We start from the raw sequence: 19,024 nt of genomic DNA, 5'->3' as shown, positions 1-19,024 counted from the left end.
AAGACTCCCGATAAAAATGGTACCTCACTTGTGTGGGTAGGCCTAGCGCCCGCGACAGGAGATGCCCCAAAACACAACACATTTTCCCAAAGAAAACAGAGGTGTTTTTTACAAAGTGCCTACCTGTGGATTCTGGCCTCTAGCTCAGACGGCACCTAGGGAAACCTACCAAACCTGTCCATTTTTTAAAACTAGAGACCTAGGGGGATCCAAGATGGGGTGACTTGTGGGGCTCTCACCAGGTTCTGTTACCCAGAATCCTTTGCAAACCTCGAAATTTGGCTAAAAAACACTTTTTCCTCACTTTCGGTGACAGGAAGTTCTGGAATCTGAGAGGAGCCACACATTTCCTTCCACCCAGCGTTCCCCCAAGTCTCCCAATAAAAATAGTACCTCACCTGTGTCAGTAGGTCTTGTGCCCGTGACAGGAAATGCCCCAAAATACAAAGTGGACACATCACATTTTCTCAAAGAAAACAGAGGTGTTTTTTGCAAAGTGCCTACCTGTGGATTTTGGCCTCTAGCTCAGCCGGCACCTAGGGAAACCTACCAAACATGAGCATTTCTGAAAACTAGAGACCTAGGGGAATCCAAGATGGGGTGACTTGTGGGGCTCTCACCAGGTTCTGTAACCCAGAATCCTTTGCAAACCTCAAAATTTGGCTAAAAAACACTTTTTCCTCACATTTCGGTGACAGAAAGATCTAGAATCTGAGAGGACCTACAAATTCCCCTCCACCCAGCGTTCTCCCAAGTCTCCTGATAAAAATGATACCTCACTTGTGTGGGTAAGCCTAGTGCCCGGGACAGGAAATGCCCCAAAACACAAAGTGGACACATCACATTTTCTCAAAGAAAACAGAGATGTTTTTTGCAAAGTGTCTACCTGTGGATTTTGGCCTCTAGGTCAGCCGGCACCTAGGGAAACCTACCAAACCTGTCCATTTATTAAAACTAGAGACCTAGGGAAATCCAAGATGGGGTGACTTGTGGGGCTCTCAACAGGTTCTGTTACCCAGAATCCTTTGCAAACCTCAAAATGTGGCTAAAAAAACACTTTTTCCTCACATTTCGGTGACAGGAAGTTCTGGAATCTGAGAGGAGCCACAAATTTCCTTCCACCCAGCGTTCCCCCAAGACTCCCGATAAAAATGGTACCTCACTTGTGTGGGTAGGCCTAGCGCCTGTGACAGGAAATGCCCCAATACACAACATAACACATCACATTTTCCCAAAGAAAACAGAGGTGTTTTTTGCATCTTGCCTACCTGTGGATTTTGGTCTCTAGCTCAGCCGGCACCTAGGGAAACCTTCCAAACCTGTGCATTTTTTAAAACTAGAGACCACGGGGAATCCAAGATGGGGTGACTTGTGGGGCTCTCACCAGGTTCTGTTACCTAGAATCCTTTGCAAACCTCAAAATTTGCCTTAAAAAACACTTTTTCCTCACATTTAGGTGACAGGAAGTTCTGGAATCTGAGAGGAGCCACAAATTTCCTTCCACCCAGCGTTCCCCCAAGACTCCTGATAAAAATGATACCTCACTTGTGTGGGTAAGCCTCGTGCCTGCGAGAGGAAATGCCCCAAAACACAACTTAACACATCACATTTTCCCAAAGAAAACAGAGATGTTTTTTGTATAGTGCCTACCTGTGGATTTTGGTCTCTAGCTCAGCCGGCACCTAGGGAAACCTACCAAACCTGTGCATTTTTTTAAACTAGAGACCACGGGGAATCCAAGATGGGGTGACTTGTGGGGCTCTCACCAGGTTCTGTTACCCAGAATCCTTTGCAACCCTCAAAATGTGGCTAAAAAACACCTTTTCCTCACATTTCGGTGACAGGAAGTTTTGGAATCTGAGAGGAGCCGCAAATTTTCTTCCACCCAGCGTTCCCCCAAGACTCCCGATAAAAATGGTACCTCACTTGTGTGGGTAGGCCTAGCGCCCGTGACAGGAAATGTCCCAAAAGACAACTTAACACATCACATTTTCCGAAAGAAAACAGAGGTGTTTTTTGCATAGTGCCTACCTGTGGATTTTGGCCTCTAGCTCAGCCGGCACCAAGGGAAACCTACCAAACATGTGCATTTTTTAAAACTCGAGACCACAGGGAATCCAAGATGGGGTGACTTGTGGGGCTCTAACCAGGTTCTGTTACCCAGAATCGTTTGCAAACCTCAAAATGTTCCTAAAAAACACCTTTTCCTCACATTTCGGTGACAGGAAGTTCTGGAATCTGAGAGGAGCCACACATCTCCTTCCACCTTCGTTCCCCCAAGACTCCCAATAAAAATGGTACCTCACTTGTGTGGGTAGGCCTAGCGCCCGTGACAGGAAATGCCCCAAAACACAACGTGGACACATCACATTTTCCCAAAGAAAACAGAGGTGTTTTTTACAAAGTGCCTACCTGTGGATTTTGGCCTCTAGCTCAGTCGGCACCTAGGGAAACCTACCAAACCTGTGCATTTTTTCAAAACTCGATACCTAGGGGAATCCGAGATGGGGTGACTTGTGTGGCTCTCACCAGGTTCTGTTACCCAGAATCCTTTGCAAACCTCAAAATTTGGCCAAAAAAAACCCTTTTTCCTCACATTTCGGCCACAGAAAGTTCTATAATCTGAGAGGAGATACAAATTTCCTTCCACCCAGCGTTCCCCCAAGTCTCCCAATAAAAATGGTACCTCACTTATGTGGGTAGGCGTAGCGCCCGTGACAGGAAATGACCCAAAACACAACGTGGACACATCACATTTTCCCAAAGAAAACAGAAGTGTTTTTTGCAAAGTGTCTACTGTGGATTTTGGCCTCTAACTCAGCCAGCACCTAGGGAAACCTACCAAACCTGTGCATTTTTTAAAACTAGAGACCTAGGAGAATTCAAGTTGGGGAGACTTGCGGGGCTCTCACCAGGTTCTGTTTCCAAGAATCCTTTGCAAACCTCAAAATTTGGCTAAAAAACACTTTTTCCTCACATTTCGGTGACAGAAAGTTCTAGAATCTGAAAGGAGCTACAAATTCCCCTCCACCCAGGGTTCTCCCAAGTCTCCTGATAAAAATGGAACCTCACCTTTGTCGGTAGGTCTAGTGCCCGGGACAGGAAATGACCCAAAACACAAAGTGAACACATCACATTTTCTCAAAGAAAACAGAGGTGTTTTTTGCAAAGTGTCTACCTGTGGATTTTGGCCTCCAGCTCAGCCGAAACCTAGGGAAACCTACCAAATCTGTGCATTTTTTAAAATTAGAGACCTAGGGGAATTGAAGATGGGGTGACTTGCGGGGCTCTCACCAGGTTCTGTTTCCCAGAATCCTTTGCAAACCTCAAAATTTGGCAAAAAAGCAAACACTTTTTCCTCACATTTCGGTGACAGAAAGTTCTGGGATCTGAGAGGAGCCACAAATTTCCTTCCACCCAGTTTTCCCCCAAGTCCCCCGATAAAAATGATACCTCGTGCCTGCAACAGGAAATGCCCCAAAACACAAAATGGACTCATCACATTTTCTCAAAGAAAACAGAGGTGTTTTTGCAAAGTGCCTACCTGTGGATTTTGGCATCTAGCTCAGCCGGCACCCAGGGAAACCGACCAAACCTGTGCATTTTTCAAAACTAGAGACATAGGGGAATCCAAGATGGGTTGACATGTGGGGCTCTCACCAAGTTCTGGTACCCAGAATCCTTTGCAAACCTCAAAACCTGCTTAAAAAAACAATTTTTCCTCACATTTCGGTGAGAGAAAGTTTTGGAATCTGAGAGGAGCCACAAATTTCCTTCCACACAGCGTTCCCCCAAGACTCCCGATAAAAATGATACCTCACTTGTGTGGGTAAGCCTCGTGCCTGCGAGAGGAAATGCCCCAAAACACAACTTAACACATCACATTTTCCCAAAGAAAACAGAGGTGTTTTTTGCATAGTGCCTACCTGTGGATTTTGGTCTCTAGCTCAGCCGGCACCTAGGGAAACCTACCAAACCTGTCCATTTTTTAAAACTAGAGACCTAGGAGAATCCAAGATGGGGTGACTTGTGGGGCTCTCTCCAGGTTCTGTTACCCTAAGAATCCTTTGCAAACCTCAAAATGTGGCTAAAAAACACTTTTTCCTCACATTTCGGTGACAGACAGTTCTGGAATCTGAGAGGAGCCACAAATTTCCTTCCACTCAGCGTTCCTCAAAGTCTCCTGTTAAAAATGATACCTCACTTATGTGGGTAGGCCTAGCGCCCGTGACAGGAAATGCCCCAAAACACAACGTGGACACATCACATTTTCCGAAAGAAAACAGAGGTGTTTTTTACAAAGTGCCTACCTGTGGATTGTGGCCTCTAGCTCAGTCGGCACCTAGGGAAACCTACCAAACCTGTGCATTTTTTCAAAACTCGATACCTAGGGGAATCCGAGATGGGGTGACTTGTGGGGCTCTCACCAGGTTCTGTTACCCAGAATCCTTTGCAAACCTCAAAATTTGGCTAAAAAAACACTTTTTCCTCACATTTCGGCGACAGAAAGTTCTATAATCTGAGAGGAGATACAAATTTCCTTCCACCCAGCGTTCCCCCAAGTCTCCCAATAAAAATGGTACCTCACTTGTGTGGGTAGGCCTAGAGCCCGTGACAGGAAATGCCCCAAAAGACAACTTAACACATCACATTTTCCCAAAGAAAACAGAGGTGTTTTTTGCATAGTGCCTACCTGTGGATTTTGGCCTCTAGCTCAGCCGGCACCTAGGGAAACCTACCAAACATGTGCATTTTTTAAAACTCGAGACGACGGGGAATCCAAGATGGGGTGACTTGTGGGGCTCTCACTAGGTTCTGTTACCCAGAATCGTTTGCAAACCTCAAAATGTTCCTAAAAAACACCTTTTCCTCACATTTCGGTGACAGGAAGTTCTGGAATCTGAGAGGAGCCACAAATTTCCTTCCACCCAGCGTTCCCCCAAGACTCCCAATAAAAATGGTTCCTCACTTATGTGGGTAGGCCTAGCGCCCGTGACAGGAAATGCCCCAAAACACAACGTGGACACATCACATTTTCCCAAAGAAAACAGAGGCGTTTTTTGCAAAGTGTCTACCTGTGGATTTTGGCCTCTAGCTCAGCCGGCACCTAGGGAACCCTACCAAACCTGTCCATTTTTTAAAACTAGAGACCTAAGGGAATCCAAGATGGGGTGACTTGTGGGGCTCTCTCCAGGTTCTGTTACCCAGAATCCTTTGCAAACCTCTAAATTTGGCTAAAAAAACACTTTTTCCTCACATTTCGGAGACAGAAAGTCCTATAATCTGAGAGGAGTCATAAATTTCCTTCCATCCAGCGTTCCCCCAAGTCTCCCGATAAAAATGGTACCTCACTTGTGTGAGTAGGCCTAGTGCCCGCGACAGGAAATGCCCCAAAACACAAATTGGACTCATCACATTTTCTCAAAGAAAACAGAGGTGTTTTTTGCAAAGTGCCTACCTGTGGATTTTGGCCTCTAGCTCAGCCGGCACATAGGGAAACCTACCAAACCTGTGCATTTTTCAAAACTAGAGACATAGGGGAATCCAAGATGGGTTGACATGTGGGGCTCTCACCAAGTTCTGGTACCCAGAATCCTTTGCAAACCTCAAAACCTGCTTAAAAAAACAATTTTTCCTCACATTTCGGTGAGAGAAAGTTTTGGAATCTGAGAGGAGCCACAAATTTCCTTCCACCCAGCGTTCCCCCAAGACTCCCGATAAAAATGATACCTCACTTGTGTGGGTAAGCCTCGTGGCTGCGACAGGAAATTCCCCAAAACAGACTGCGGACACATCACATTTTCCCAAAGAAAACAGAGGTGTTTTTTGCAAAGTGTCTACCTGTGGATTTTGGCCTGTAGCTCAGCCGGCACCTAGGGAAACCTACCAAACCTGTCCATTTTTTTAAAACTAGAGACCTAGGAGAATCCAAGATGGGGTGACTTGTGGGGCTCTCTCCTGGTTCTGTTACCCAGAATCCTTTGCAAACCTCAAAATTTGGCTAAAAAACACTTTTTCCTCACATTTCGGTGACAGACAGTTCTGGAATCTGAGAGGAGCCACAAATTTCCTTCCACTCAGCGTTCCCCCAAGTCTCCCAATAAAAATGATACCTCACTTGTGTGGGTAGGCCTAGTGCCCGCAACAGGAAATGCCCAAAAACATAACGTGGACACATCACATTTTTCCACAGAAAACAGAGGTGTTTTTTGCAAAGTGCCTACCTGTGGATTTTGGCCTCTAGCTCAGCCAGCAACTAGGGAAACCTACCAAACCTCTGCATTTTTGAAAGCTAGAGACCTAGGGGAATCCAAGATGGGGTGACTTGTGGGGCTCTCACCAGGTTCTGTTACCCAGAATCCTTTGCAAACCTCAAAATGTGGCTAAAAAAACACTTTTTCCTCACATTTCGGTGACAGGAAGTTCTCGAATCTGAGAGGAGCCACAAATTTCCTTCCACCCTGCGTTCCCCCAAGACTCCCGATAAAAATGGTACCTCACTTGTGTGGGTAGGCCTAGCGCCCGTGACAGGAAATGCCCCAAAACACAACATAACACATCACATTTTCCCAAAGAAAACAGAGGTGTTTTTTGCATAGTGCCTACCTGTGGATTTTGGTCTCTAGCTCAGCCGGCACCTAGGGAAACCTACCAAACCTGTGCATTTTTTAAAACTAGAGACCACGGGGAATCCAAGATGGGGTGACTTGTGGGGCTCTCACCAGGTTCTGTTACCTAGAATCCTTTGAAAACCTCAAAATTTGCCTAAAAAAACACTTTTTCCTCACATTTAGGTGACAGGAAGTTCTGGAATCTGAGAGGAGCCACAAATTTCCTTCCACACAGCGTTCCCCCAAGACTCCCGATAAAAATGATACCTCACATGTGTGGGTAAGCCTCGTGCCTGCGAGAGGAATTGCCCCAAAACACAACTTAACACATCACATTTTCCCAAAGAAAACAGAGGTGTTTTTTGCATAGTGCCTACCTGTGGATTTTGGTCTCTAGCTCAGCCGGCACCTAGGGAAACCTACCAAACCTGTCCATTTTTTTAAACTAGAGACCTAGGGGAATCCTAGGTGGGGTGACTTGTGGGGCTCTCACCAGGTTCTGTTACCCAGAATCCTTTGCAAACCTCAAAATGTGGCTAAAAAAACACTTTTTCCTCACATTTCGGTGACAGGAAGTTCTGGAATCTGAGAGGAGCCACAAATTTCCTTCCACCCTGCGTTCCCCCAAGACTCCCGATAAAAATGGTACCTCACTTGTGTGGGTAGGCCTAGCGCCCGTGACAGGAAATGCCCCAAAACACAACATAACACATCACATTTTCCCAAAGAAAACAGAGGTGTTTTTTGCATAGTGCCTACCTGTGGATTTTGGTCTCTAGCTCAGCCGGCACCTAGGGAAACCTACCAAACCTGTGCATTTTTTAAAACTAGAGACCACGGGGAATCCAAGATGGGGTGACTTGTGGGGCTCTCACCAGGTTCTGTTACCTAGAATCCTTTGCAAACCTCAAAATTTGCCTAAAAAAACACTTTTTCCTCACATTTAGGTGACAGGAAGTTCTGGAATCTGAGAGGAGCCACAAATTTCCTTCCACACAGCGTTCCCACAAGACTCCCGGTAAAAATGATACCTCACTTGTGTGGGTAAGCCTCGTGCCTGCGAGAGGAAATGCCCCAAAACACAACTTAACACATCACATTTTCCCAAAGAAAACAGAGGTGTTTTTTGCATAGTGCCTACCTGTGGATTTTGGTCTCTAGCTCAGCCGGCACCTAGGGAAACCTACCAAACCTGTCCATTTTTTAAAACTAGAGACCTAGGGGAATCCAAGGTGGGGTGACTTGTGGGGCTCTCTCCAGGTTCTGTTACCCAGAATCCTTTGCAAACCTCAGAATTTGGCTAAAAAACACCTTTTCCTCACATTTCGGTGACAGGCCGTTCTGGAATCTGAGAGGAGCCACAAATTTCCTTCCACTCAGCGTTCCTCAAAGTCTCCTGTTAAAAATGATACCTCACTTGTGTGGGTAGGCCTAGCGCCCGTGACAGGAAATGTCCCAAAACACAACTTAATACACCACATTTTCCACAGAAAACAGAGGTGTGTTTTGCATAGTGCCCACCTGTGGATTTTGGCCTCTAGCTCAGCCGGCACCTAGGGAAACCTACCAAACCTGTGCATTTTTTAAAACTAGAGACCACGGGGAATCCAAGATGGGGTGACTTGTGGGGCTCTCACCAGGTTCTGTAACCCAGAATCCTTTGCAACCCTCAAAATGTGGCTAAAAAACACCTTTTCCTCACATTTCGGTGACAGGAAGTTCTGGAATCTGAGAGGAGCCGCAAATTTTCTTCCACCCAGCGTTCCCCCAAGACTCCCGATAAAAATGGTACCTCACTTGTGTGAGTAGTCCTAGTGCCCGCGACAGGAATTGCCCCAAAACACAAATTGGACTCATCACATTTTCTCAAAGAAAACAGAGGTGTTTTTTGCAAAGTGCCTACCTATGGATTTTGGTCTCTAGCTCAGCCGGCACCCAGGGAAACCGACCAAACCTGTGCATCTTTTAAAATATAGAGACGTAGGGGAATTGAAGATGGGGTGACTTGCGGGGCTCTCACCAGGTTCTGTTTCCCAGAATCCTGTGCAAACCTCATAATTTGGCAAAAAAAAAACACTTTTTCCTCACATTTCGGTGACAGAAAGTTCTGGAATCTGAGAGGAGCCACAAATTTCCTTCCACCCAGCGTTCCCCCAAGTCTCCCGATAAAAATGATACCTCACTTGTGTGGGTAAGCCTAGTGCCTGCAACAGGAAATGCCCCAAAACACATTGCAGACACATCACATTTTCCCAAAGAAAACAGAGGCGTTTTTTGCTAAGTGTCTACCTGTGGATTTTGGCCTCTAGCTCAGCCGGCACCTAGGGAAACCACCCAAACCTGTCCATTTTTTAAAACTAGAGACCTAGGGGAATCCAAGATGGGGTGACTTGTGGGGCTCTCTCCAGGTTCTGTTACCCAGAATCCTTTGCAAACCTCTAAATTTGGCTAAAAAAACACTTTTTCCTCACATTTCGGAGACAGAAAGTCCTATGATCTGAGAGGAGCCATAAACATCCTTCCATCCAGCGTTCCCCCAAGTCTCCCGATAAAAATGGTACCTCACTTGTGTGAGTAGGCCTAGTGCTTGCGTCAGGAATTGCCCCAAAACACAAATTGGACTCATCACATTTTCTCAAAGAAAACAGAGGTGTTTTTTGCAAAGTGTGTACTGTGGATTTTGGCCTCTAGCTCAGCCAGCACCTAGGGAAACCTACCAAACCTGTGCATTTTTTAAAACTAGAGACCTAGAGGAATTCAAGTTGGGGAGACTTGCGGGGCTCTCACCAGGTTCTGTTTCCAAGAATCCTTTGCAAACCTCAAAATTTGGCAAAAAAACACTTTTTCCTCACATTTCGGTGACAGAAAGTTCTGGAATCTGAGAGGAGCCACAAATTTCCTTCCACCCAGCGTTCTCCCAAGTCTCCCAATAAAAATGATACCTCACTTGTGTGGGTAAGCCTAGTGCCTGCGACAGGAAATGCCCCAAAACGCATTGCAGACACATCACATTTTCCCAAAGAAACCGAGGTGTTTTTTGCAAAGTGTCTACCTGTGGATTTTGGCCTCTAGCTCAGCCGGCACCTAGGGAAACCTACCAAACATGAGCATTTCTGAAAACTAGAGACCTAGGGGAATCCAAAACGGGGTGACTTGTGGGGCTCTCACCAAGCTCTGTTACCCAGAATCCTTTGCAAACCTCAAAATTTGGCTAAAAAACACTTTTTCCTCACATTTCGGTGACAGAAAGTTCTAGAATCCGAAAGGAGCTACAAATTCCCCTCCACCCAGGGTTCTCCCAAGTCTCCTGATAAAAATGGAACCTCACCTTTGTCGGTAGGTCTAGTGCCCGGGACAGGAAATGACCCAAAACACAAAGTGAACACATCACATTTTCTCAAAGAAAACAGAGGTGTTTTTTGCAAAGTGTCTACCAGTGGATTTTGGCCTCCAGCTCAGCCGAAACCTAGGGAAACCTACAAAACCTGTGCATTTTTTTAAATTAGAGACCTAGGGGAATTGAAGATGGGGTGACTTGCGGGGCTCTCACCAGGTTCTGTTTCCCAGAATCCTTTGCAAACCTCAAAATTTGCCAAAAAAAACAAACACTTTTTCCTCACATTTCGGTGACAGAAAGTTCTGGGATCTGAGATGAGCCACACATTTCCTTCCACCCAGAGTTCCCCCAAGTCCCCCGATAAAAATGATACCTCAGTTGTGTGGGTAAGCCTAGTGCCTGCAACAGGAAATGCCCCAAAACACATTGCGGACACATCACATTTTCCCAAAGAAAACAGAGGCGTTTTTTGCAAAGTGTCTACCTGTGGATTTTGGCCTCTAGCTCAGCCGGCACCTAGGGAACCCTACCAAACCTGTCCATTTTTTAAAACTAGAGACCTAAGGGAATCCAAGATGGGGTGACTTGTGCGGCTCGCTCCAGGTTCTGTTACCCAGAATCCTTTGCAAACCTCTAAATTTGGCTAAAAAAACACTTTTTCCTCACATTTCGGAGACAGAAAGTCCTATAATCTGAGAGGAGCCATAAATTTCCTTCTATCCAGTGTTTCCCCAAGTCTCCCGATAAAAATGGTACCTCACTTGTGTGAGTAGGCCTAGTGCCCGCGACAGGAAATGCCCCAAAACACAAATTGGACTCATCACATTTTCTCAAAGAAAACAGAGGTGTTTTTGCAAAGTGCCTACCTGTGGATTTTGGCCTCTAGCTCAGCCGGCACCCAGGGAAACCGACCAAACCTGTGCATTTTTCAAAACTAGAGACATAGGGGAATCCAAGATGGGTTGACATGTGGGGCTCTCACCAAGTTCTGGTACCCAGAATCCTTTGCAAACCTCAAAACCTGCTTAAAAAAACAATTTTTCCTCACATTTCGGTGAGAGAAAGTTTTGGAATCTGAGAGGAGCCACAAATTTCCTTCCACCCAGCGTTCCCCCAAGACTCCTGATAAAAATGATACCTCACTTGTGTGGGTAAGCCTCGTGCCTGCGACAGGAAATGCCCCAAAACAGACTGCGGACACATCACATTTTCCCAAAGAAAACAGAGGTGTTTTTTGCAAAGTGTCTACCTGTGGATTTTGGCCTGTAGCTCAGCCGGCACCTAGGGAAACCTACCAAACCTGTCCATTTTTTAAAACTAGAGACCTAGGAGAATCCAAGATGGGGTGATTTGTGGGGCTCTCTCCAGGTTCTGTTACCCTAAGAATCCTTTGCAAACCTCAAAATGTGGCTAAAAAACACTTTTTCCTCACATTTCGGTGACAGACAGTTCTGGAATCTGAGAGGAGCCACAAATTTCCTTCCACTCAGCGTTCCTCAAAGTCTCCTGTTAAAAATGATACCTCACTTGTGTGGGTAGGCCTAGCGCCCGTGACAGGAAATGCCCCAAAACACAACTTAATACATCACATTTTCCCACAGAAACAGAGGTGTTTTTGCATAGTGCCTACCTGTGGATTTTGGTCTCTAGCTCAGCCGGCACCTAGGGAAACCTACCAAACCTGTGCATTTTTTAAAACTAGAGACCACAGGGAATCCAAGATGGGGTGACTTGTGGGGCTCTCACCAGGTTCTGTTACCTAGAATCCTTTGCAAACCACAAAATTTGCCTAAAAAAACACTTTTTCCTCACATTTAGGTGACAGGAAGTTCTGGAATCTGAGAGGAGCCACAAATTTCCTTCCACCCAGCGTTCCCCCAAGACTCCCGATAAAAATGATACCTCACTTGTGTGGGTAAGCCTCGTGCCTGTGAGAGGAAATGCCCCAAAACACAACTTAACACATCACTTTTTCCCAAAGAAAACAGAGGTGTTTTTTGCATAGTGCCTACCTGTGGATTTTGGTCTCTAGCTCAGCTGGCACCTAGGGAAACCTACCAAACCTGTGCATTTTTTAAAACTAGAGACCACGGGGAATCCAAGATGGGGTGACTTGTGGGGCTCTCACCAGGTTCTGTTACCCAGAATCCTTTGCAACCCTCAAAATGTGGCTAAAAAACACCTTTTCCTCACATTTCGGTGACAGGAAGTTCTGGAATCTGAGAGGAGCCGCAAATTTTCTTCCACCCAGCGTTCCCCCAAGACTCCCGATAAAAATGGTACCTCACTTATGTGGGTAGGCCTAGCGCCCGTGACAGGAAATGCCCCAAAACACAACGTGGACACATAACATTTTCCGAAAGAAAACAGAGGTGTTTTTTACAAAGTGCCTACCTGTGAATTTTGGCCTCTAGCTCAGTCGGCACCTAGGGAAACCTACCAAACCTGTGCATTTTTTCGAAAACTCGATACCTAGGGGAATCCGAGATGGGGTGACTTGTGGGGCTCTCACCAGGTTCTGTTACCCAGAATCCTTTGCAAACCTCAAAATTTGGCTAAAAAAACACTTTTTCCTCACATTTCGGTGACAGAAAGTTCTATAATCTGAGAGGAGATACAAATTTCCTTACACCCAGCGTTCCCCCAAGTCTCCCCATAAAAATGGTACCTCACTTATGTGGGTAGGCCTAGCGCCCGTGACAGGAAATGCCCCAAAAGACAACTTAACACATCACATTTTCCCAAAGAAAACAGAGGTGTTTTTTGCAAAGTGTCTACTGTGGATTTTGGCCTCTAGCTCAGCCAGCACCTAGGGAAACCTACCAAACATGTGCATTTTTTAAAACTAGAGACCTAGGGGAATTCAAGTTGGGGAGACTTGCGGGGCTCTCACCAGGTTATGTTTCCAAGAATCCTTTGCAAACCTCACAATTTGGCAAAAAAACACTTTTTCCTCACATTTCGGTGACAGAAAGTTCTGGAATCTGAGAGGAGCCACAAATTTCCTTCCACCCAGCGTTCCCCCAAGTCTCCCAATAAAAATGATACCTCACTTGTGTGGGTAAGCCTAGTGCCTGCGACAGGAAATGCCCCAAAACGCATTGCGGACACATCACATTTTCCCAAAGAAACCGAGGTGTTTTTTGCAAAGTGTCTACCTGTGGATTTTGGCCTCTAGCTCAACCGGCACCTAGGGAAACCTACCAAACATGAGCATTTCTGAAAACTAGAGACCTAGGGGAATCCAAAAGGGGTGACTTGTGGGGCTCTCACCAAGCTCTGTTACCCAGAATCCTTTGCAAACCTCAAAATTTGGCTAAAAAACACTTTTTCCTCACATTTTGGTGACAGAAAGTTCTAGAATCTGAAAGGAGCTACAAATTCCCCTCCACCCAGGGTTCTCCCAAGTCTCCTGATAAAAATGGAACCTCACCTTTGTCGGTAGGTCTAGTGCCCGGGACAGGAAATGACCCAAAACACAAAGTGAACACATCACATTTTCTCAAAGAAAACAGAGGTGTTTTTTGCAAAGTGTCTACCTGTGGATTTTGGCCTCCAGCTCAGCCGAAACCTAGGGAAACCTACCAAATCTGTGCATTTTTTCAAATTAGAGACCTAGGGGAATTGAAGATGGGGTGACTTGCGGGGCTCTCACCAGGTTCTGTTTCCCAGAATCCTTTGCAAACCTCAAAATTTGGCAAAAAAGCAAACACTTTTTCCTCACATTTCGGTGACAGAAAGTTCTGGGATCTGAGAGGAGCCACAAATTTCCTTCCACCCAGCGTTCCCCCAAGTCCCCCGATAAAAATTATACCTCACTTGTGAGCTAAGCCTAGTGCCTGCAACAGGAAATGCCCCAAAACACATTGCGGACACATCACATTTTCCCAAAGAAAACAGAGGCGTTTTTTGCAAAGTGTCTACCTGTGGATTTTGGCCTCTAGCTCATCCGGCACCTAGGGAACCCTACCAAACCTGTCCATTTTTTAAAACTAGAGACCTAAGGGAATCCAAGATGGGGTGACTTGTGCGGCTCTCTCCAGGTTCTGTTACCCAGAATCCTTTGCAAACCTCTAAATTTGGCAAAAAAACCACTTTTTCCTCACATTTCGGAGACAGAAAGTCCTATAATCTGAGAGGAGCCATAAATTTCCTTCCATCCATTGTTTCCCCAAGTCTCCCGATAAAAATGGTACCTCACTTGTGTGAGTAGGCCTAGTGCCCGCGACAGGAAATGCCCCAAAACACAAATTGGACTCATCACATTTTCTCAAAGAAAACAGAGGTGTTTTTTGCAAAGTGCCTACCTGTGGATTTTGGCCTCTAGCTCAGCCGGCACCCAGGGAAACCGACCAAACCTGTGCATTTTTCAAAACTAGAGACATAGGGGAATCCAAGATGGGTTGACATGTGGGGCTCTCACCAAGTTCTGGTACCCAGAATCCTTTGCAAACCTCAAAACCTGCTTAAAAAAACTATTTTTCCTCACATTTCGGTGACAGAAAGTTTTGGAATCTGAGAGGAGCCACAAATTTCCTTCCACCCAGCGTTCCCCCAAGACTCCCGATAAAAATGATACCTCACTTGTGTGGGTAAGCCTCGTGGCTGCGACAGGAAATGCCCCAAAACAGACTGCGGACACATCACATTGTCCCAAAGAAAACAGAGGTGTTTTTTGCAAAGTGTCTACCTGTGGATTTTGGCCTGTAGCTCAGCCGGCACCTAGGGAAACCTACCAAACCTGTCCATTTTTTTAAAACTAGAGACCTAGGAGAATCCAAGATGGGGTGACTTGTGGGGCTCTCTCCAGGTTCTGTTACCCAGAATCCTTTGCAAACCTCAAAATGTGGCTAAAAAACACTTTTTCCTCACATTTCGGTGACAGACAGTTCTGGAATCTGAGAGGAGCCACAAATTTCCTTCCACTCAGCGTTCCCCCAAGTCTCCCAATAAAAATGAAACCTCACTTGTGTGGGTAGGCCTAGTGCCCGCAACAGGAAATGCCCAAAAACATAACGTGGACACATCACATTTTTCCACAGAAAACAGAGGTGTTTTTTGCAAAGTGCCTACCTGTGGATTTTGGCCTCTAGCTCAGCCAGCAACTAGGGAAACCTACCAAACCTATGCATTTTTCAAAGCTAGAGACCTAGGGAAATCCAAGATGGGGTGACTTGTGGGGCTCTCACCAGGTTCTGTTACCCAGAATCCTTTGCAAACCTCAAAATGTGGCTAAAAAAACACTTTTTCCTCACATTTCGGTGATAGGAAGTTCTGGAATCTGAGAGGAGCCACAAATTTCCTTCCACCCAGCGTTCCCCCAAGACTCCCGATAAAAATGGTACCTCACTTGTGTGGGTAGGCCTAGCGCCCGTGACAGGAAATGCCCCAAAACACAACATAACACATCACATTTTCCCAAAGAAAACAGAGGTGTTTTTTGCATAGTGCCTACCTGTGGATTTTGGTCTCTAGCTCAGCCGGCACCTAGGGAAACCTACCAAACCTGTGCATTTTTTAAAACTAGAGACCACGGGGAATCCAAGATGGGGTGACTTGTGGGGCTCTCACCAGGTTCTGTTACCTAGAATCCTTTGCAAACCTCAAAATTTGCCTAAAAAAACACCTTTTCCTCACATTTAGGTGACAGGAAGTTCTGGAATCTGAGAGGAGCCACAAATTTCCTTCCACCCATCGTTCCCCCAAGACTCCCGATAAAAATGATACCTCACTTGTGTGGGTAAGCCTCGTGCCTGCGAGAGGAAATGCCCCAAAACACAACTTAACACATCACATTTTCCCAAAGAAAACAGAGGTGTTTTTTGCATAGTGCCTACCTGTGGACTTTGGTCTCTAACTCAGCCGGCACCTAGGGAAACCTACCAAACCTGTCCATTTTTTAAAACTAGAGACCTAGGGGAATCCAAGATGGGGTGACTTGTGGGGCTCTCTCCAGGTTCTGTTACCCAGAATCCTTTGCAAACCTCAAAATTTGGCTAAAAAACACTTTTTCCTCACATTTCGGTGACAGGCAGTTCTGGAATCTGAGAGGAGCCACAAATTTCCTTCCACTCAGCGTTCCTCAAAGTCTCCTGTTAAAAATGATACCTCACTTGTGTGGGTAGGCCTAGCGCCCGTGACAGGAAATGTCCCAAAACACTACTTAATACATCACATTTTCCACAGAAAACAGAGGTGTTTTTTGCATAGTACCTACCTGTGGATTTTGGTCTCTAGCTCAGCCGGCACCTAGGGAAACCTACCAAACCTGTGCATTTTTTAAAACTAGAGACCACAGGGAATCCAAGATGGGGTGACTTGTGGGGCTCTCACCAGGTTCTGTTACCTAGAATCCTTTGCAAACCTCAAAATTTGCCTAAAAAAACACTTTTTCCTCACATTTAGGTGACAGGAAGTTCTGGAATCTGAGAGGAGCCACAAATTTCCTTCCACCCAGCGTTCCCCCAAGACTCCCGATAAAAATGATACCTCACTTGTGTGGGTAAGCCTCGTGCCTGTGAGAGGAAATGCCCCAAAACACAACTTAACACATCACTTTTTCCCAAAGAAAACAGAGGTGTTTTTTGCATAGTGCCTACCTGTGGATTTTGGTCTCTAGCTCAGCCGGCACCTAGGGAAACCTACCAAACCTGTGCATTTTTTAAAACTAGAGACCACGGGGAATCCAAGATGGGGTGACTTGTGGGGCTCTCACCAGGTTCTGTTACCCAGAATCCTTTGCAACCCTCAAAATGTGGCTAAAAAACACCTTTTCCTCACATTTCGGTGACAGGAAGTTCTGGAATCTGAGAGGAGCCGCAAATTTTCTTCCACCCAGCGTTCCCCCAAGACTCCCGATAAAAATGGTACCTCACTTATGTGGGTAGGCCTAGCGCCCGTGACAGGAAATGCCCCAAAACACAACGTGGACACATAACATTTTCCGAAAGAAAACAGAGGTGTTTTTTACAAAGTGCCTACCTGTGAATTTTGGCCTCTAGCTCAGTCGGCACCTAGGGAAACCTACCAAACCTGTGCATTTTTTCGAAAACTCGATACCTAGGGGAATCCGAGATGGGGTGACTTGTGGGGCTCTCACCAGGTTCTGTTACCCAGAATCCTTTGCAAACCTCAAAATTTGGCTAAAAAAACACTTTTTCCTCACATTTCAGCGACAGAAAGTTCTATAATCTGAGAGGAGATACAAATTTCCTTCCACCCAGCGTTCCCCCAAGTCTCCCCATAAAAATGGTACCTCACTTATGTGGGTAGGCCTAGCGCCCGTGACAGGAAATGCCCCAAAAGACAACTTAACACATCACATTTTCCCAAAGAAAACAGAGGTGTTTTTTGCAAAGTGTCTACTGTGGATTTTGGCCTCTAGCTCAGCCAGCACCTAGGGAAACCTACCAAACATGTGCATTTTTTAAAACTAGAGACCTAGGGGAATTCAAGTTGGGGAGACTTGCGGGGCTCTCACCAGGTTCTGTTTCCAAGAATCCTTTGCAAACCTCACAATTTGGCAAAAAAACACTTTTTCCTCACATTTCGGTGACAGAAAGTTCTGGAATCTGAGAGGAGCCACAAATTTCCTTCCACCCAGCGTTCCCCCAAGTCTCCCAATAAAAATGATACCTCACTTGTGTGGGTAAGCCTAGTGCCTGCGACAGGAAATGCCCCAAAACGCATTGCAGACACATCACATTTTCCCAAAGAAACCGAGGTGTTTTTTGCAAAGTGTCTACCTGTGGATTTTGGCCTCTAGCTCAACCGGCACCTAGGGAAACCTACCAAACATGAGCATTTCTGAAAACTAGAGACCTAGGGGAATCCAAAAGGGGTGACTTGTGGGGCTCTCACCAAGCTCTGTTACCCAGAATCCTTTGCAAACCTCAAAATTTGGCTAAAAAACACTTTTTCGTCACATTTCGGTGACAGACAGTTCTGGAATCTGAGAGGAGCCACAAATTTCCTTCCACTCAGCGTTCCCCCAAGTCTCCCAATAAAAATGAAACCTCACTTGTGTGGGTAGGCCTAGTGCCCGCAACAGGAAATGCCCAAAAACATAACGTGGACACATCACATTTTTCCACAGAAAACAGAGGTGTTTTTTGCAAAGTGCCTACCTGTGGATTTTGGCCTCTAGCTCAGCCAGCAACTAGGGAAACCTACCAAACCTATGCATTTTTCAAAGCTAGAGACCTAGGGAAATCCAAGATGGGGTGACTTGTGGGGCTCTCACCAGGTTCTGTTACCCAGAATCCTTTGCAAACCTCAAAATGTGGCTAAAAAAACACTTTTTCCTCACATTTCGGTGATAGGAAGTTCTGGAATCTGAGAGGAGCCACAAATTTCCTTCCACCCAGCGTTCCCCCAAGACTCCCGATAAAAATGGTACCTCACTTGTGTGGGTAGGCCTAGCGCCCGTGACAGGAAATGCCCCAAAACACAACATAACACATCACATTTTCCCAAAGAAAACAGAGGTGTTTTTTGCATAGTGCCTACCTGTGGATTTTGGTCTCTAGCTCAGCCGGCACCTAGGGAAACCTACCAAACCTGTGCATTTTTTAAAACTAGAGACCACGGGGAATCCAAGATGGGGTGACTTGTGGGGCTCTCACCAGGTTCTGTTACCTAGAATCCTTTGCAAACCTCAAAATTTGCCTAAAAAAACACTTTTTCCTCACATTTAGGTGACAGGAAGTTCTGGAATCTGAGAGGAGCCACAAATTTCCTTCCACCCATCGTTCCCCCAAGACTCCCGATAAAAATGATACCTCACTTGTGTGGGTAAGCCTCGTGCCTGCGAGAGGAAATGCCCCAAAACACAACTTAACACATCACATTTTCCCAAAGAAAACAGAGGTGTTTTTTGCATAGTGCCTACCTGTGGACTTTGGTCGCTAACTCAGCCGGCACCTAGGGAAACCTACCAAACCTGTCCATTTTTTAAAACTAGAGACCTAGGGGAATCCAAGATGGGGTGACTTGTGGGGCTCTCTCCAGGTTCTGTTACCCAGAATCCTTTGCAAACCTCAAAATTTGGCTAAAAAACACTTTTTCCTCACATTTC

The sequence above is a fragment of the Pleurodeles waltl genome, chromosome 10 (genome assembly GCF_031143425.1).
Source record: "Pleurodeles waltl isolate 20211129_DDA chromosome 10, aPleWal1.hap1.20221129, whole genome shotgun sequence".
Classification (NCBI taxonomy): Eukaryota; Metazoa; Chordata; class Amphibia; order Caudata; family Salamandridae; genus Pleurodeles; species Pleurodeles waltl.
This window is presented reverse-complemented; position numbering follows the sequence as displayed.